General features: G+C 36.0%; 1 protein-coding gene across 6 annotated transcripts in view; it reads left to right on the forward strand.

The window, feature by feature from the left end:
- The first annotated feature begins 320 nt into the window (after positions 1-320).
- ADAM29 (ADAM metallopeptidase domain 29) overlaps positions 321-21,046 on the forward strand; it is a 100,609-nt gene continuing 79,883 nt past the window's right edge. For 2 of the 6 annotated variants that reach the window (XR_010133545.1, XR_010133543.1), the window contains exons 1-2: positions 335-433; positions 13,086-13,275. The gene's annotated coding sequence lies outside the window, so the exon portion shown is untranslated. Of the gene's footprint in view, positions 434-2,646; positions 2,753-13,085; positions 13,276-19,022; positions 19,104-21,046 lie in introns of those variants that run through there. The other 4 variants (XM_055384460.2, XR_010133544.1, XM_019024979.4 and 1 more) reach the window with 4 other exon arrangements.

A 21,046-nucleotide genomic window follows, 5' to 3' on the forward strand; every position in this document is an offset into this window, starting at 1 on the left:
TCTTACAGCTAGGAAACAAAAGGGAACAAATACAAATGGGGTAATTATTGAAGTTTCTGCAAGGGGGAATAAATCGCTCAATGTCCCTTCATTGCATAAAGGCAAAGTTCTCTAATTATTAAAGAAAAAAAAACTCAACATTTTGATTGATAGGCCCTGTGACATCTGTCATACATCTTGACATTGTTACCTAACTTCTCCCTGGGACTGAATAACTATCAGGTGCCAGGTACCTCTAATAACCCTCAAACACTTTGCATGCCCCAGCGCATAATTGTCCCCCTCAGACTCTTAATTGAGAAACATTCTTTCCTCCTTTGTGACATCACATCCACTAACCAAATGGGGTGGTGTGAGTGTCTCCTGTAAAATAAAAGCTCTCCTGATGGCCTGTTCCTGCACATTTCCTGAGGACGCCCTCGATCACAAGCAGGTTATAGCTATTTAAACCTTGCCTTACCTGTACTCTTTACACAAATTGAAGGTCAAAGAAGTAGTCATACTTCTGGGCATAGATTAAACTGATTTTGTAATACTACTTAGGCTGAACCTATCAGTTTCAGACTAAACCCTCCAAATATCTGCCCAAACTTGCCCCATACCCTCTAAAACCAAGGCCTAACAAAGCACTAAAATCAATAGATGAAAACCTAATTGAGAAGTGAATCATGAAACTTTGTACTATTCCTTGTAGTACTTCTCTAAATTTAAAAAAAAGAAAAAGAAAAAAAAAACACAGGGCAGTGATATAAATTTGTTCAGAATCTCAGGAGTATAAATTGAATAATGATCTCCCACTTCTCTGTAGTAACAAATTCAAATATTATTTTGTCTTTGGCGCATAATGAAATTGCATATTTTACAGCTGTAAATCTGTTTTCTGTTCCTTTAGAATCTGTTTAATTCAGAGTCATCTGTTTGCTTTCTTCTGAGAAATTCGATAACGTACACTGTAATTATGACTTAGGGCTTATTGAGATATTGTCTTAATTTTTAAAAGTCTTTAACCAGGGCCTCAAGGAACTTACATTTCCCTATATTCTACCATACTTTGTGGTATTCTAAAGTTTAGCTGAGCTCTAGGACTGACTCCATCCATCTAATTACTTGTTTTATCTCTAATAGTCTATAAACTTTCTGATGGCGACTAAAATTTTTTCTCAAAGTAAAGTGTATCATCTGAAGCATAATATATCCCAAAGAGGTAAATTTCTCTTTTCTGAAAGATCGCAACCATTCAGAATTTTTCTAGTTAGTAACCAGGAGATTTTAGAGATGATTCTTTGGGTCTCATTCACTATAGCCAACAATGGGTTTCCAAATGTATTCATTTTCTATGGCTAGATATTAAATTAGCACAGAGTTAGGCGCATAAAGCAACACACATTTATCACACCACAGTTTCTGTGGATGAGGAGTTTGGGTAAGACTTAACTAGGTCCTTTGTTCAGGGTCTCACAAGCCGAAATCAAGGCATTAGCCACGTTGCAGTTCTCTTCTGGAGCTCAAAGTTCTCTTCCAAGCTCATTAATGTTGGTAGAATTTAGTTACTTGTGGTTGTAGCATCGAGGTCCTCTCCTTTTAGAGGCTCCCCCTCTTTACTGGCAGCTTTCAATACAGCTGTTTCTCTTTAAGGCTAGCTAGAGATTCTTTTGCTTTTATGGCTTTCACCTGATTAAGTCAGTGCCCATCCAGAATAATGTCCCTTTTGAATCAAAGTCAACTAATTAGAGATCTCAGTTACAGCGGCAAAACCCTTTCACCTTTTCTGTGTTACATAATCCAATCCCTCAAGTGAGATTCATCACATTCAAAGATCCTACTTATATTCAAGGGAGAGGATTATACAAGAACATGCACATCTGGGCATTTTAGGAGTCATTTTCTTATTCTGTCTGCCACGTTGACTTTCAGAAATTGACACAATACTGTATCACTTAACCAAATCTTTGTTAATCAAATCTCTTATCTGAGAATTTATGCATATAGGCATTTCATGCTTTAAAAATTAGCCCTTCAACAACCTCTCATTATGAGCCTGCGTCATCATGAATCATGTTACCTATTCATACATAAAAGATCTGAACAAGTCAAATATCTCTTCCATCTCAACAAACCAGTATCATGCAACTATTTTTCTACTAACCCAATGTCAAAATCCTACTTTCCTAAGCTGAAAGCAGAAGTTGAAACTTGATGGAGGCTTCTACTAACAGTTTTACTTTCTACCTTAAACTTAATGGTTCCCTATTTTGCCAGTCTTTGCTGCCCATTAAAAGTATGCAATATTTCCTAACAAAGTAGGCTTACTTTCTAAAATTGAATTACTTTCTTCTTTCCACGTTTCTGTTCATCACTGTAATACTTTAAATACTATTAATCTTCTTCCATTAGAAGAGGGAAGCTCTTGGCCCCCTAACCACTGCTTCCTAAATATCTAGTAGATTTATTAAAACATACTAATAAATTAATTAAAGCATGCCCAGAAATCCATATTTAATCTTGATTTGTTTGTAGGTCATATCCTAAGAATGAAACCAGAAAATATCAGGCAGAATACACTGGAACAAATTTTAACTCACCATTTTGACCCCTTTCCAGAAATGAAAATATTCTTAGATAACAGAATTGTTTCCATTCCCATAGCTTGCTGGATGAATAAAGGGAAGAAGGTTTATATACACTAATAGTAGAAATGTTTTGGGATGGTTCATGATTTCGAAAAGCGTCAGAGAAAATAAAGATGCTTAATGTAAGTATCTTTGCAGTAAGATAATGTAATTATCTTACATTATCCATAATTTAGAATGGTTAGCAGATTAAAAGTATTTTAATAACTCTAATGGTTCCTAAGAAGTTGACTATTATCAAGGTGGATATCAGTTCAAAAAGGGACATCATCAAAGCAAAAGAAAATGTCAATTGATCATTATACCAACGGATAGTTCTCACCAAGATCTCTAACCCACAACACTCAGAGACCACATCTTTGAAGAAGTTCAAAGAGAATATTATACTATGCCAGTCTTTGGTTCTACAGTAAGAAAACTAGAATAATAAGCACAATAGAATTGTCACCAGAAAGTATAAACAAGATGAGTATAAACAAAATTTATAAACAAGATTTAAACAAACACGTTTTTAAAAACCTGTATTTATGAAAACAGTCAATCAACTCAAATCTTACATACAATTTTTCAACAAGAGAAATAAAAGCTATAATATGAAAATCACCTCTGGCCCACTTAGAGTGGCTTCTGGTGGCCCCAAGTGAAATCTTCTTAAAAAGGTATGTGACATTACGCACACATGTAGGACAAACTGGCCTCTGTACTCAACCAACATTAGTGAGAAAATGAATTTCATTTCCTGTTGCTGGACTACTCTTGATGCATGGTGCCAAAGAATTATAATATTATCTGACAAACCCATACAGGCATTTTGGCCAAAACCAGATCATTGAATGGTCCCCAACAAACAATTTCCAGATGGACGCACAAAAGCCTACTGCCTATTATCCAAAAAGTGAACAGGAATATGTTACCATGTTAAACTGATATCCACCTTAAGGATAGTGGCTAACAATGTCAACTCGCATATATTTTGATCCATCAGTTTCCCATCTCAGTAAAAGATTAATATGCTTTCTTTGTATGTTTTACATAAATTGAATCATTTTTAAAAGCTTTACTAAATATGTAATATATGGAAGGTGTATTATTAACTGCTACAGGAAATACCTGTGGGAATAAGTTGTGTGTGTGTGCACATGTGTACACACATACATGTGTGGTTAAATTTCAAAATTTCTTCCAAGCTATAGGTAAATTTTCAAATGATTTTTATTTTCGTATGTAGTTCAAAATGTGGAATGATAAGATAAAGAAATGATACTTTAGGAAGCCAGACTTATCAGGTATTATAACAATTAATTTAAAGTTCAAACTCAATTGAAATCACTCTATTGAGTCTCCAACTACTAAATTAGTTAATGATTCTTTTTAACCTTTGGGATCTTGGTTTGATGGAAGTGAATATAAGTATCAAAATTCCTTAAATATTTCCAATATGAAGACAAGTTTAAATCATATATAAAATTCAAATAAAGGTCTGTCACCAGGAACATTAATAAGCATAACGTAACTGTCACTATAAAGTCTTAATAAACAAGTTGTAAACAAAATACAATTTTTAAAAACTGTGTTGATGACAATAGCTTTTCAACTTGAATGTTACATACACTCTTTCAACAAGCAAAAAAAAAGCTGAGCAAACTGAAATCAATGAATTTTCTTGGACCCATTAGAGAACTGAAGTCATAGAGCAAATCATCATCCTGAAATCTGGAGACAGGCAAATACAGAGGGTCATAACTGGAGTCTGCTTATTTGGAGCAGAAGTTTCTGAAGCCATAAACTGGTAGTAACATTTATAAGGTAATTCTTCTGAACTGCTGAAGCTTTTTGATGAGGCTGAGTTTCAATCAGCACGAGCATAAGAAACTCAGAGGTACCATTTATGGAGGCTTCCATACTTTGGTGGGTTTTTACTTCTAGGAACCCCACCAACTTATCATTGTGAAGAGGTAAGAGAGAGACCCTCACGGCTGTGACAGTGGGTAGAGAAAGTTACCATTTGAAATATTTGAAACCATTTTTATTTTATTTTTATAAAATAAATATTTTTATCTTAAAAATATTTATTCTGTTAGTTATTTTATCCCCCCACTATCACATTCTTGTGATAATCACAACTTTTAAATCTGTAAGCAATGTTATCTTTTAATATAATCTTTGAAATATAATCTTTGAAATCTCACAAAAATTTATATTTTATAATTCACAGTGAATAGCAAAGCCAAAAGAATAACCCACTATTTCCTATACTCAAACATGTTACAGATCAACCCAAAAGAAAAAAGACACGAAACCAAAACCAAAAAAACACATATGCTTAGTTAGGAGTTAAAGTTACTCAAGCTCTCCAAATAAAACATACAAATTATTAGCATTAATTAATTATTATTATTTTTTTTGAGATGCAGTCTCGCTCTGTTGCCTAGGCTGGAGTGCAGTGGTGTGATCTCGGCTCACTGCAACCTCTGCTTCCCGAGTTCAAGTGGTTCTCCTGGCTCAGCCTCCCCTTGTAACTGGGATTACAGGTCTGCGCCACCACACCTGGCTAATTTTTGTATTTTTAGTACAGACGGGATTTCACCATGTTGGCCAGGCTGATCTCCAACTCCTGACATCCTGATCCACCCACCTCGGACTCCCAAAGTGCTGGGATTACGGTCATGAGCCACCGTGCTCAGCCTAATTTAATACAATTATAACTTAAAAGGCCACTTTGTCATTGACAATGATTGCTTGAGCACAGGGTGAGTGCCCCATAAGCTGTTAGGAGCTGTTTCTTCAGATCAATGTCTTCTCTCTGCACTGCCAGCTCCTACCTGTGCATCACCCCCTATATACTGTGCATGATATATATATATATATCTATACATATATATCTTTAAAAATATTTTCCACCACACATACTTCCTTCCATTAATCAGATAACAGGGAAGAACAACAACAAAATCTGAACAAGCCAATCACTCTCTCTTTGGGATATGATTTTTTTCCTTGTGCATGAAGTATTCAGCAACAACATAAGAAAGGGAAAAGAAAAACCATTTCTTGTGTATACTCCCTAAACACACAAGCCTAGTCCACTGGGTGGGATATAACTGTATTTATATGCCTACCTCCAGGCATGGTCACTTGATGTTCCACTACTACTGGTTTCTGTGTCTAAGTTCTCACACTCTGCTTGACAAGTGCTTCTTCAAGGGGATAACAGGCTAGAACTGCAGCTCTGCAAGAAGTCATTCTTCCCAAGGCCACTTCTTCTCAGCTTCTCTGTCTTCATGAGTTCTTTGAGCTCAATCTTCTGTGAGAAGAAGGCAATTGTCTTCATTTTCAGGATAGAACACACTGTTAAGAGAATGAACAGAGTAGGCACAGACTGAGGGAAATATGCAAAAATCCAAAAGAAATTACTTTATTGTAAATCATACCTAACACTCAACAATAATAGTACAGACAACTCAATTAAAAAATGAGCAAAAGATCTGACAGACACGTCATCAAAGAACATGTACAGATAGCAAATAAGCATAGGAAAATTTTATCAAAACATTTGTCTTTAGGAAATTGCAAATTAAGACAAAATGCTGCTACATACTTGTTAAAGAGGTTAAAATTTAAAAAATTGGACAATACCAATATGTGGTAAGGACGCAGTGCAACAGGAACTCTCGTTCACTGCTAGTTTTGGAAGACAGCTTGGGAGTTTCTTACAAAGTTAGAGATAGTCTTACCTCAACATCCAGAAATTATACTCTTGAATATTAATGCAACTGACTTGAAAACTTATGTCTACACGTGAACCCAGGAGGCGGAGCTTGCAGTGAGCCGAGATCGCGCCACTGCACTCCAGCCTGGGCGACAGAGCGAGACTCCGTCTCAAAAACAAAACAAAACAAAACAAAACAAAAAAAAACTTATGTCTACACAAAAACCTGCATGTCAGTGTATATAGCAGCTTTATTCATAATCATCAGAAAGTGTAAGTCACAAGATAGCCTTCAGTATGCTAATGAATAAACAAACTACGACATATCAATACAATGGATACTGTTTAGTAATAAAAGAAATGAACCATTGAGCAATGAAAAGACATGGATGAACCTGAAGTGCGTAATAGTAGGTGAAAAAAGCCAGTCTGAAAAGGCTACATGGTATATCATTTCAGTTATATGAGATTTTAGAAAGGCAGTAAAAAGACCGTTAAAAGACTATTGTATGTTAGGAGTCTGGAGAAGCATAATTCTCCACTTCTTCCATGTGGGCTATGCAAGTTGACACCCTTTCAAAGGGTACAGTGTGGAAAACGGAAAAAGTAACTTCTTTACATTAGAGAAATGGACAAATATTACCTAAGCCCGATGATGAAGGCCAACATTAACTGTGACAAGGAATGTCGATAGCAGTTGCCTTGATATGATAAAAGGCACTTTCCATTTGTGGCCTTCCAAATATGTATAAATTATTCTAACCATCAAACACTAATTGAGGGACATTCGACAAAATACCTTCCCAGTACTCCTCAAGATTGTCAAAGTCATTAAAAACAAGGAAAGGGCAAAACTGCAATAGCCAAAGAAGCTGAAAAAGACGTGACTAATTGTGATGTGGTGTCCTGGATGGGACCTTGGAACCACAAACAGATATTAGGAAAAAATTAAGGAAATCTGACAAAAGGCATGGATTTAATAACGAGGTGTTAATATTGGTTCTTTCATTGTGAAACATGTATTATATAATGTAAGATGTTTCTAATGGGAGAAAGTGGGTATGGAGATACATGGAAACTCTGTGCTATCTTTGCATTTTTTTTTCTGTAAATTAAAACGGTTTTAAAAACCAAAGTTTATATTAAAAATATTTAAAATGTCATGACCATCTGCCTCTTGTCATATAGCCATGCCTCCATGGCTAAGACATACAGGAGTAATTAAATGGTTCTTTTATTAAAGAAAGGAAGAAAGGAAATATCTTACAATGTGATAGAGGAAGTCACTTTAAACTATGCAGTTTTCCCTTTCAGAACCGTCCAATTCAAATGTTCTCTGACAGAATTTGTTTACATTATTAATTCTGAGAGTCTTGATAACTCTTATACTTGAGCCAAAATTAAAATGCCAGGAGAAGTATCCATTTCAAAGGAAAAAGGAAGTGGCTACCCACGTCGTTACGTAAAGACTTGTGCTCCTGAGAAACAAAGAAGTGAACCAGACAGAAGATAAAATGCTAGATGAAAATTGATGATAATAATTGCTTGAGAAGGCTTAGAAAAATAACTAGAAAATCACAGTGGGTACTTTCTGTTTTCCTTGCTTGCTGAAAGACAAATAGAAACAAAGTATCAGGTACAGATGCTTCTGATATGGGATCACACAATAACAACACTGCTTCAGACACACTCTAATGAAAGTCAGCTTTCTTTCAAATCATTTTTTTAAAAAAATTATATCCTTTATTTCCTATTTGGTGTAAAAAAAGGAGTATGGATCTTTATACAGATAGAGTGAAGTGGAGATTTGCAAAACCACTGAAGTATTTTAAAGATTGTAAAATAATCATAATAACAATTATGTATTGAATAAGAATGGTAGTCACTGCCCTAAATATTTAACCTGGTTTATCGTATTTAACTTCCCAAACCACCGTATGAGGTAGACATTACTATTATCATTCCCATTTTACAAAAGAAAAAAACATATCGATAACGCTTCAAATTGATGCTCAGACCACTTCCCTGCCTTCCGGTCATAAGCACACAAGTTTACTTAGCCTAAAGAAACTTCTCCTAGTTGTCAATATGATTAAATTATATAAATATTATTTAATTTTCTCAAGTTCTGAAAATAAGATATATTTAACTATGAAGATTTAATAAGGCAAAAGTATAAGGACAGATGAGTTACGTTTTCCATTAAAATACTAGTTTTTAAACTCAGAGTATTGACACTCTAAAACAGTATTAAAAACAACATTTGGGAGGCTGACCGGGGAGGATTGCTTGAGGCTAGGAGTTCGAGACCAGCTTGGGCAGCATAATGAGACTCCATCTTAACAAATACATTAAAAACCATTAGCGAGTGTCATGGTGCAAGCCTATAATCCCTGCTACTCAGGAGGCTGAGCCATGATCACACCACTGCTCTCTGGCCTAGGTGACAGAGCAAGACCATGTCCAAAAAAAAATGAAACATAACAACAAAAGATAACACTGTTTCCCCAGTTTCAATTTCTATTATATAAAAATCCTCATTTGCAGTTTTACAATGCTATCTATATGGCTATCACCTTTTCATTAAATAGTTCTATTGTCTTTATGAACTCTCTCTGACTTGCATTTGGCATATATTGAGAACTCTTAAAATTCAGTAAAATATACAAAAAACAATACAAACTAGGCAAAATATTTCAGCACACATTCCACCGAAGAATATACATAAATGTCAAATATGCTTATCAAAGATACTCAGTATCATTAGTCATTAGTGAAATGCAAATTAAACTCAACTAGATACCACAACAAATCTCTTAGAGTGGCTAAGAAATACTCAAAATACCAAGTGCTAGCAAGAATGCAGACAAACTGGAACATTCAAACACAGGTGTTAGGAAATAGTACAGCCCATTTGAACTATTTGACAGTTCATTATACACTCACTATCAACCCAGCCACTCTACTTTTAGGTGTTTGCCCAACTAAAAACTTATGTTTATGCAAAAACCTGCATATCAATATTTATAGTAGCTTACACCTGTTTGTGCAATAGTAATTGTGTTTTTTTTAAACGGCATTACTTTCAATGGTAAAAACTGCAATTACTTTTGCACCAAACTAATATAAAACAATTTGGGGAGAACTGGCACCTTTACTATGTTGAATGTTCTAATCTATCTGTATTTGATTTTAAAAAATTTCCCTTATTAACATTTTGTAGTTTTCACCATGTCAATTCTGTACATGTTTTGTTATATTACTACCTAAGTAGTAAATTTTCTTTGGAATGATTGCAAATGGTAGTTGAGTTTTAATTTCAATTTCTAAATATTCCTTGTTTGCATACAAATTGTGATTAAGTTTTGTCTGTTGATCTTGTAACCTGCAGCCTTGGTGAACTCACTTACTGGTTCTAGGAGTATTTTATAATATATTTATTGGGCTAGTCTACACACCACCTGTTATGGCGAGGTCCCTCTTGCTGGTTGGTGCACAGCTACCTGGGTATTCCTGGATGTGGGAGTGGGGTTTCAGGATAAGCGTGGTGGGAGCGTGCTTCTACTGGACCCTCTATGTTTACTGGGTCCTGATTGATTCCTCTTGCTGGTGGAATCTTGCTTGGTATTATTGGAGGGATATGCATTTGATCCAAGGGAGACTTAATCCTTTCTGAGCCACCTTCTTTTGCTAGATTATGGGCTGGGAAACACTTGGCCTGTGTGGCCTTCTTCTGTTCGGTGGGGGAATATAAGACAAACTGCCATTATAATTTGGCTTTCCTCCAGTCCTAGGATTCCAAATCAGTTTGTCTTCCTCTTCCCTGCTTAAAACGTTTCCCCTAAGGGTATACAAAAACCTTCATTTTCTGGATTTTACCTGTAAGGGATAATTGGAAGGACAGCCGAGTTCAGGCAAACTGATTTATTGTCAGTCCTGCCGGGCTACCTCCTGATAAAAGCAGAGGAGGCAGCCCTGCTCACAGACCATTGCAGGGCTTTATAGGGCGAGGAACAGGGTCAGGGTGGGGGAGCTGAAATGGGTGTGCAGGTGTCTTGACCGCATCCTGGAGATGTTTTTTGCCAGCTTTGTTATGCAAGGTGAACAGACATGTCAACCGCATCTTGTAACTGACTGGATAGTTACTGGGGGGGTCAGTGAAGGGGGGTTTGTCTTTAGCCCTGGGGGAGCTGTGCGGATGTCACTAAAGACTGCATTGTAAGACCCATGGGAAGGGAGGGGGAACGGTCTGGTTGGGGTGACCCTAACATTACCTATCTCTACAAATTCCCTGTCATGTGCTTAAAAAAAAAAAAAAAAAAAAAAAGACACCAGCCAGAGTTGACAGGCAAAGACAATTGCAGAGGGAGGCAAGACTATTGCAATAGGGGAGAGAGATTAAATTTAACTCCCCTGAAACAAAAGATGGGACAGTTTTTAATGACAAAGTACTAGAGAACTTTGCAGGGAGGTTGGTAAACATGATTCGGCCATCTGTGTTTGCTAATACGTGCTTATCTAAGTTAAGCTCCTACATTTCTATAGAGACTGGATAAAGGCACTCCATCTTTCTTGGTGAATACTTTTCAAAAGGATGACTCTCAGGACCTGGAGAAAGACATTCCTAGTCTGTAAAACTTGCAAGAGAAGATTTACATCTCTAAGCTGCAGCGAAAGAATTTACAATTTTAACTTTTCTAAAGTAACTGCTCTAAGAAAAGAGAGATCAAGGGCCTAGAGTCAGGAAGAAACTTGTCTGAAGTTGAGTCAGGTTCAGGGGAACTTCTAAGGCTGCCTTGGTCAGTGCCAGATGACTTAAAATTTCCGGAATGCCATCTGCTAATTTGCACTTTCTTGTTTTTGCACATGTTGGTTTCTCTGTAAAATATCCTTTCCTCTTTGTTTTCCTGACAGTTTCCTTATTTTGTTTCAATAATCTGTTCAATCTTTACCTCTTCCGTGAAGTACACTCCTGGTTACTCCATATCAGTTGATAAGGCACATTTTGTACCACCTTTTTGAAGCATAATGTTGACTTTCTTTAGAAAGCATATTCTGATGCTTTCAAAAAGACCCAGCCACCTCTTTTTGATCACTTTGTAAAACATAAAATGTCTTTTTGTTACAGGACTTTTCATTAGTTCAGCTCAAGATGAGGTCCTTATCACACAGCTACGAAAATTTAGGCTAGCGGACGATTTGAGGAGTGAAAAAAATGGAAAAGGGGGGAAACACAGACACTCCACAAAGCCAGAGTCCCTGCTGGTGCGCTTCCCGCCTTGCACTTTGAATCCCAGGTTCCACACAGGAAGAGGAGGGGCTAAGCTCCTCCCTGCTGCAAAACCCACAGGAACTTCCTGAGTTTCCACCCCAGTGCCCAAGGCCAGCTGGAGTTTTTCTGGGGGCGTCCTTCCCACTTGTCTGCCTCATTTTTGTATAGGATTGACATAATTTCATTGTTTATACATCTCTCCTTCACTCTCTCACATCTCTCTCTCTTTTTTTTTTTTTTTCCTGTTGAGACAGACTCTCACTCTGTTGCCCAGGCTGGAGTGCAGTGGCGCGATCTCAGCTCACTGCAATCTCTGTCTCCTGGGTTCAAGCGATTCTTCTGTCTCACTCTCCCAAGGAACTGCAATTACAGGCGCATGCTACCACACCTGGCTAATTTGTTTTTGTTTGTTTTTTTTTTTGGGGGGGGGACAGAGTCTCAGTCTGTCGCCCAGGCTGGAGTGCAGTGGCCTGATCTCGGCTCACTGCAACCTCCGCCTCCCGGGTTCACGCCATTCTCCTGCCTCAGCCTCCCGAGTAGCTGGGACTACAGGCGCCTGCCACCATGCCCGGCTCATTTTTTGTATTTTTAGTAGAGACGGGGTTTCACCATGTTAGCCAGGATGGTCTCGATCTCCTGACCTCAAGTAATCCGCCCACTTCGGCCTCTCAAAGTGCTGGGATTATAGGCGTGAGCCACCGCTCCCAGCCTCTGTCATATATATCTATATATGAAACTCTATCCCCACTCATGATATAAAGCTTGAAGCTAAGTAAGCACTCAAAAATACTTGAAATTGAATAATTAAAGCAATTTTCACATTGTGTTAAAATTTTAATAATATGTCTCTTCATTCTTGTCTCTGAATAACTTGAGTTCATTCATCTTGTGAAAAAGGCCCTAGCACCTTGTCTGGCAGCTGCTTACTGATTATTTAATGAACAAATGGATGAGTAATAATAATTTATAAAGCAAAATTATTTTCCCAGAAAAGTAGCAATTTTGTATCAAAACTTGGAATGTCATATTAAAGTCCTTAAAAATTAAATTTACTTAAGAATTAAAAGCCTCAGATTTTATGTTTAAAAGCTAACTATGTCTTTTTTCCTTCAACTATTAATTTTGTTTTTCACAAATGGCCAACTCTTTTTTTTAAATGACTCCTTTTCTCCTAGAATCAGAAACTGTACTTTGAAAATATACTCTAGATTTAACAATTCAAATAGCCCACTAACACTGACAATTTTGATGTAAAATAATGATTTTCTTCTGGGAAATTTTATATTTATGCATTTAAATTTCTCTTGACTATTTTTCCATGTACTTCAGAAAGCTATGAATTTTTTTTCAGCTTTCCACTTTTGTGTGTAGTTATCAAGTTTTAGCTCATCAAACTGCTGAATTTAAGCTTTATCTGTCTAATTTCCTCTTCCAATATTCTTCAGCAGTTCACAGTCTTCATTTCTCATTTCAGGTAGAGTACAAAACATGTTCTCCCTGCAGTCTCACGAACTGTGAACAAAAATTGAAGTGAAAACTCCTAGTGCATAACTCGTCAATACTCCTGTGATCGTATAACCATCAGCAAGAAAACAAATTTGACTGAGCCCCCATCCAGTCCTCTTTGCGTGGAATCAGACCTCTTTCGCAGTGGAAAGGAGCAGGTAAAACAAATAAGCAGAGGCACAAAATCATCACCAAACCAGACTCACTGAAATGCCAACATTGGCACGTGCGCAGACATCTTCTATTCTAGACTTACTTCTAAACAGCAATGCCAACAAGCATGAGAGGTGAAAAAATGTGGATAAATACATGTTTGGTTTATTGAACTAGGTCTTATCATATCCAAATTAAAAACAAAAGGCACATCTCAATTTCAAAATAAGGTTCTGAATTTTAATTCTCAGATTCATTGAATTTCTTTTTGATTCAAAATTCAAACTCTTCTATCGAATATATCCTTTAGATAAATTGTCTCCCAAACTCAGCAGCAGATTCTCCCTTTTTCTTGTAGCCACATGAATCTATATATTTTCCCGACCAGAGTCTCCAAATATATTGTTGATAGAAACACAACTTTCTATTAACAAAAAGTGTTTATGCATATCTACTAATTTCTTACATTGTATTTCCACCAACCAAACATAACCAAGATCACACATATATTCAATCTTACACTGAGAATACCTTAAAAGCTAATATTTTAAACTTTGTAATTAATTCTGTTTGTCTCTATTTTCATTTAAAAAAAATCTCTCTCGTTAGTACCTACCATAATTTATACCCAGTCTCTCTCTCTCTGTCTCACACACACACACACAAGCACACATACACACAGTGAGAGGGAGAGTGGGAGAGACTGTTTTGAATGTTTTGGTTAATTAACTATAATGTATTTTTCTCATTTGTATTTTATTTTAATTTTCATATTTACTTTCATTGAAATGAAATATTTTTCCACATTTATTTTTATTGAAATGACAATACATGAGGCCAGGCGAGGTGGCTAACGCCTGTAATACCAGCACTTTGGGAGGGCAAGGCAGGTAGATCACTTGAGGTCAGGATTTCGAGACCAGCCTGATTAACATGGTGAAAACCATCTCTACTAAAAATACAAAATTATCTAGGTGTGGTGGCACATACCCGTAATCTCAGCTACTCGAGAGGCTGAGGCAGGAGAATCACTTGAACCCGGGAGGTGGAGGTTGCAGTGAGCCAATATCATGCCATTGCACTCCAGCCTGGGTGACAAGAATGAAACTCTGTCTCAAAAAAAGAAGAAAAAAAAAAGGAATGACAATATATGAAGTTTTCCTGAATGGGGAGAAAGTATAATCAGAGAGTAAAGATGTAACAATTCTTGGTTTATAACTTCAATTATTAGGATCTAGTGGTAAGCTACCTCAGTCTATTTGGGCTGCTATAACCAAGTCTGTATCCTCACATGGTAGCAAGGAAGGCCTCACAAGCTCCCTCAGGCCTCTTTTACAAAGACATTAATCCCATTCACAGGGCCACAGCCCATAGGACCCAATCACTCCCAAAGGCCACACCTCTTAATATTATCACATTGGGGTTTAAGTTTCAACATATGAATTTTGGGGGACACATACATTCAGACCATAGCATAAGCCAAGTAAGGATTTTGAGTGCTCTTTTAGGAAGTGGGACTATTTTTTCCCATCCTTCTTTTCCCCTTTGTCCAAACTAAATGAAAATTTTGCAGTGAAAAAAGGGGAAAGTCTGAGGAGGAAACCAAAGGGCTAGACACTAATGAGATCTGGGAAAGCAGTTCTTTCGTCTCAAAATTAGCCACAGTATGGAACGATGAAAAGAAAGGATGTCAGGAATCAAAGAATAGATAAGACTTATTGTGTGTTCATACCTGATCATCTAGGAAACCTAAAAATCTCCCCAAATCTCCTAGGGCCAGGAACATGGATTTGGAACATCCTCACAGATAGGTCCCATGTGATTTGGTCAGATAAGAGGAGCAATCTCACATTTCCTTAACTGGCAGAGAGTGGAAGTTAAGGAACAGAAAGCAAATGGCTCTGAGGATGTTTTGTAATTGTGATTAGAAGAATCTAGAGAATAAATTAGACTGGACCATAAAGTTAGCGAGCAGAATGGGGTCTGGGATAACAAGAAGCTCTCTGCCTGAAAGTGTGGAGAATAGGATCCCAGCAGAGGACAGAGCACATCCACAGGGCAGGGGCTTTGCTCCTTCCTCACTATATATAGTGGTCATACAACCTCTTAGAAAAGAAAATTCTAGAGAGAAGTGAAAGAGAAACTTCTTGAGCTCCCCAAGTGTAAATTTGAAGTGACAAAGAATACTGAAATAATTGAGTGTAACTTGAATTGTTTATGACTATCTAACATGAGGTGGAAAAGGAGCTTTTGTGATATGTTAAATCATAGAAAAGTCAAGAAGTTACATGCCTACCAAGCTCTATTAAAAAAAAAAAACTTTTAGGTTCAGGGGTACACGAGCATGTTTACTATATAGGTAAACATATGTCACAGGAGTTTGTTGTACAGAATATTTCATCGCCCAGGTATTAAGCCTAGTACCCAATAGTTATTTCTCCTAATCCTCTCCCTCCTCCTTTCCTCCGTCCTTAAGGAGGCCCCAATGTCTATTGTTCCCTCTTTGTGTCCATATGTTCTCATCCTTAAGCTCCAACTTATAATTGAGAACATGCGGTATTTGGTTTTCTGTTTCTGTGTTAGTTTGCTAAGGTTGATGGCCTCCAGCTCCATCCATGTTCCTGCAAAAGACATTATCTCTTTCTTTTTTATGCCTGCACAGTATTCCATGGTGCACATGTACCTCATTTTCTTTATCCAGTTTACCATTGATGGCATTTAGGTTAATTCTGTGTCTCTACTATTGTGAATAGCGCTGCAATGAATATAGGTGTGCTTGTGTCTTTATAGGAGAATGATTTATAGTCCTCTGGGGTATACCCAGTAATGTGATTGCTAGGTTGAACGGTGCTTCTGTTTTTAGCTCTTTGAGGAGTTGCCACACTGCTTTCCACAATAGTTGAACTAATTTACATTCCCACCAACAGTGTTCCCTTTTCTCTGCAACATCACCAGCATCTGTTATTTTTTGACTTTTTAATAATAGCCATTCTGACTGGTGTGAGACGGTATCTCATTGTGTTTTTGATTTGCATTTCTCTAATGATCAGTCATATTGAGCTTTTTTTCATATGCCAAGCCTATTTTTAAATATCATTAGTGAACTAATTATGAAGTTTATTACCTTATATTTCTCTTTGATATACCAGCATTATTATGATATAATGCATATATCATAAAGTTTGTAGTTTCTCATTTGCTGATAATTTCAGTATCAGAAATCTCAAAGAGTTTTAATTTTAATCTCTATTTCCTCCATATTTACCATTTTCTTTCTTTGTATTTTTATTTCTATTTTTAATATATAATCTTATTGTTCAAAACACTTGGGTTTTTCTAGTGTCGATTGCAATCATAATCTTAACTGATACAAATTTTAACGCTCATATTGCGGTTTAATTTTCTATAACCAAAACTCTTCTTTTTCAATTCATCTTATTTTTTCACTATGAGCCACATGTCTGTTGTGATATTTAAAAGTAACATATCAGAGCTTCATCCCCAGAGATTCTGACTCAGGTCTGGGTTTTCCCATCTTCTGCAGGAGATGCTGATGCACGGATGGAATTGAAAACCGCTGGTGTAGTTAACTTTTCAGGGTCTGTCAGTCTTTTGTCTAGTGAGTCTGTTCATCTGAAATGGGACCTTCAATTTGGCCCACAGCTAACTTTTCTGATATTATAATTAGATGCAAAAAGATAGGTTAAAAGAGATATAAACAATTCTCTAGTCCCTTAGAAAGCTGTGAACTAAAGTAAAATTAATACTTTTAGTTCATATTATATTACCTGAATGGATAGAGAGAAAGAAAAATGGATACACAGATGATAGATAGATACATAATCAATAGAGATAAAGACATAGTACATATCGTTGTAACTGTGTTCATATATTATAGGCATCAAAGCTATGAGGAGTGTGAGCTGCCAGTGTTATAAATTTTTTACCGAAATACCCTAGTTTTACAATTGAGGAGCCCTTGTTTGGAAAACCAGTCAACCTCCTTAGATCTCTCTGTTGTCAGTTCTCAAATAAAATAAAGTTATATAACAATAGAAGGGTCTACATATAATATACGATATGTCATTAGAAATGCATTGAATTCTTATCAAATTTCAAGGTACCTTCCCATGTGGAATTCAGAATTTATTGTTAGATTAAAATATGTAAATAAGAAAAACAACATAAACTTAATAAGCCCATGTATACACAGGACACTTTTGGGACACTATGAGGTTTGGGACCACAGGGAATCATTCTTGGAGATCTTCATCAAGTTAAAATGTTCTATTTTAAAGTAAACCTACTACCCCATTCGTAGTGAACATCTAGTAAGATTTTTTTGTTTGTTTATTTTGTTTTTTGTTTTGCCTTTTGCTGCTTTCTGATACAGTTGAGGCTTAGGTATTTAGGAAGTAGTATAAAAATTATCCATATTTACGAAATAGGCAAGTTAATCTGGTTGACTTAATCTATTTAGAAGTTTTGATTCAATAGATTCCCAGTGCTGCAGTCCTACCATTTACTCTTTCCTTCAAATACTTAACACAGTATTTCACTTCATTATTCATTCAGCAATTATTGAAAAGGCTGTGTGTCTCTGTAAATAGAAAGATGTAGACTTCTGAGTCAGCAATTTGGGGTTTGCTCCTGGATTACATGAATTACTTATTTATGTGAAGGCCTAGTTTCTTCGTTTGAAAAATGGGCACTTCTCCAACAAGTTTGCTTACGAGAATTATGTTTGCACTGGTAGAAACATAAAAAGTATGCCTCAGATATTAAACTAAATAGAGTGACCATATAATTTACTGTCCAATCTGGATACTTTTGAGAACAAAAGGAGGTCAATATTAATAAGTACACTGGGACAAATCACAACAGCCCAGGGCAAAATTGGGATTCAGGTCAATCTAATAAATAATGGCATAGTAGACCCTCAATAACAGCAATTCAGTCTCTTTCACTGTATTTCTCTGAGAGTAGATAGTTTAAATCCAGCAATCAACTTGCATTGCGGAAATTCTGTCTCTATAATATCAATGTAATTTCGACTTGAATTCCCAAATAAAAGCAAAAAGTGAAAGAAGTTTTTGAGCAGTTTTCTTTACCATGTAGAACAAAGAAAAGTGCCTAATTAAGATTTTGAAAGGTCAAAAGTTATTATTTTTAATTTATCTTAATTTTTACTTAACGAAAATAAATTTGTTACTTATTTGACATTTTTTTGGAACAACATTTTACGAAGTTTACTACTTTAGCAGAATATACCATTTCCTAAATTTACTTCCTTTATGTTCTATTACCACTGTAAACTTCCCCCCTCACTCCTCCCCTGCCCTGGCAACTCATTATAACTTTAAAAAGTTATTTTATTTTATTGATAAAACATTGCAGTTAAAAACTACCTATGTATTTGTTCTAAGTTGCTCCCACTTGTATTTGAATGGCAAGGATAAAATAAAGCCTCCTAAACGGTACTATTTTTTTCATTGTTGTTCCACATTACAACTAAAATTTACCTTCTATTGAAGCATGAAGTTCATGTCATGTCACCAAAAAGACATGGGCATGATATCCTTATATATTTTTTTCAATTAAGCTCATATCACTAAGTGCTATCCTAGGAGGAAAAAATGATTTGGAGAGTGATCTTGTTCAGTTTAAAAGAGCATTTTTATGCCAATATAGAACAATGAGAATTTATCATCTGTGATAATATTTTAAATATAATGAGTTCCTCTTATTCCAGAAAATGTGACTTTCCTGAACAACAGGAGCAAGAATCAGTGCCAGATTCTTTTCTCTAAAAATAATCAATTTGTTACTACAGGTAAATTAATTTCACTTTTTCCACTTCTTAGTACAAGGGGGTTTTAATTTCTATTACAATAAAACACACATTTTAAATAGATGTCATGCCATACACATTGATACTTACTTGTTGTGTTATGTAGAGAACCAGTAAAATCTTTACTCACAATTTGCCAATAATTTCCATAGAGCTTTCTTTCTCAATGAAAGAGGTCACTAATTCCTTCACTTCACATCCTAAAGCTAGAATGAATTGTGTCAAGCTGTCAGCCGTCTAGGCCACCAAAAAGAGTTACGCAAATGATGATGTATTCATTTATAAACACTCCTAGGTATTTTCTCAGCTATCATCAATTTTCCATTCTGTTTTTAAAAATCATATTACTTTGATATATTTCTAAAGATTCTTACTATTGAATCCTAAGTTATTTTACTCTTTTTCAGTTGTCAAAGTTCAAAAACATCTGACTTTTATATTGTGAAAAATAACCTTTTATAAACTTAAACATCTGTAGTCAGACCAGGCCATCTCTCCCATTTCATCAGGTGATTTCTCAACCAGAATTTCTATACCAAAAACTACAGTATTCTTTAAGGTTCTCAAACAGATCATATTTCCTTTCCTCTGAATGTCTTCAAACATGCTGCTACCTCATTTCTTTACGTACCCTATTCGCCTGGCTAGTTCCTAAGCATTTCAAATTTCAGAGGATTTTTTTTTTTTTTCTCAGAAAGCATTTTCTGGGCCTTGGATTGAAGCAGTTCCTATTCCTCATCCAAATCACATTTTATACTTTTTCATATAAGAAGGATCTCAGAATAGCAATTAATTAGTGCCTGCCACACCACATGAATAAGGTATTAAAACATTATGACAAATTGCAATGTTAAAAGCCAGGAGTGAAAGAAGCAAGTGATACAGGTTAGGGCAAGTTTTTCAGAAATTAATGATATTTCATTGTTTGTAGTCCAACAAAAGTGTGGTGGCAACTGCATGGTCTCGTGACAATAATAGATATTAGAGATGATGAAAGATTTTCATGACTGCAGCTGAAGAATATGAGGAAATAATCTGACTAGCTATATCTGAAAAGACATTGGGGACAATAGATTATCTGAAGGGTCTCTAAATACAAATGAACATTTCAGCATGTGGATATGGCCACAAGGAAAATTCTAAGTGGAGATAACAAATAAGAAGGGAGATTTAAATATTAAAAAACCAAGAAATTTTGGGGCGGGGCAAGAAGTCTACTAGGTAGCATGAATTATGTGGAAGATATAAAACTACAGAATTTGGGGAAGTTAACTAAGGATGGAACAGAGAGAAATGGAATGGGAATGTGAAAATCCTGTTCCTAAGTCCAGTAATGCTACCCTAAACCAAAATATTAGAGAAGTAGATGAGCAGTTGAGAAGACTTGAGAGTGAAGGGATGCATGGTGGATTTCTTAAGGTTTTATTTGTAATATCATTTTTATGAAGGAGGAGGAAAAACTTCTGTATATACAAAAGTGTTCTATGTTTCTCTCCTTTTTTAAATATTCAGACTTTGCTCAGGTTTCATAAAATAATGTTTTCATAAAATGTACAGCAAAACAAAGATAAACTTATACTACTCAGATGACCTTGTTTTAAGAGATGCTTGTGCCAAATATGAATTACATGTTGATCATGAGATCATCTGAATATCTTGACTGGGGCTCAGGATAAGAAAACAGGGGATTGTTGGTATAATGTTTTATTAGGCTGCCATTACAATCTCCACAAATTGGTGGCTTAAAACAACAGAATTTCATTCTCCCAAAGTGTTGGAGTTGAAGAGTCCAAAATCCAGGTGTTGGCAGGGAAAAGCTCCCTCTGAAGAGACTCTGGGGCAGAATTCTTCCTTGAATCTCTGAGTTTTTGGTGGCTCAAGGAATTCCTTGGCTTGTGGCAGCATTACTGCAGTCTTTGTCTCCA

The sequence above is a fragment of the Gorilla gorilla genome, chromosome 3 (genome assembly GCF_029281585.2).
Source record: "Gorilla gorilla gorilla isolate KB3781 chromosome 3, NHGRI_mGorGor1-v2.1_pri, whole genome shotgun sequence".
In the NCBI taxonomy this organism is placed as follows: Eukaryota; Metazoa; Chordata; class Mammalia; order Primates; family Hominidae; genus Gorilla; species Gorilla gorilla.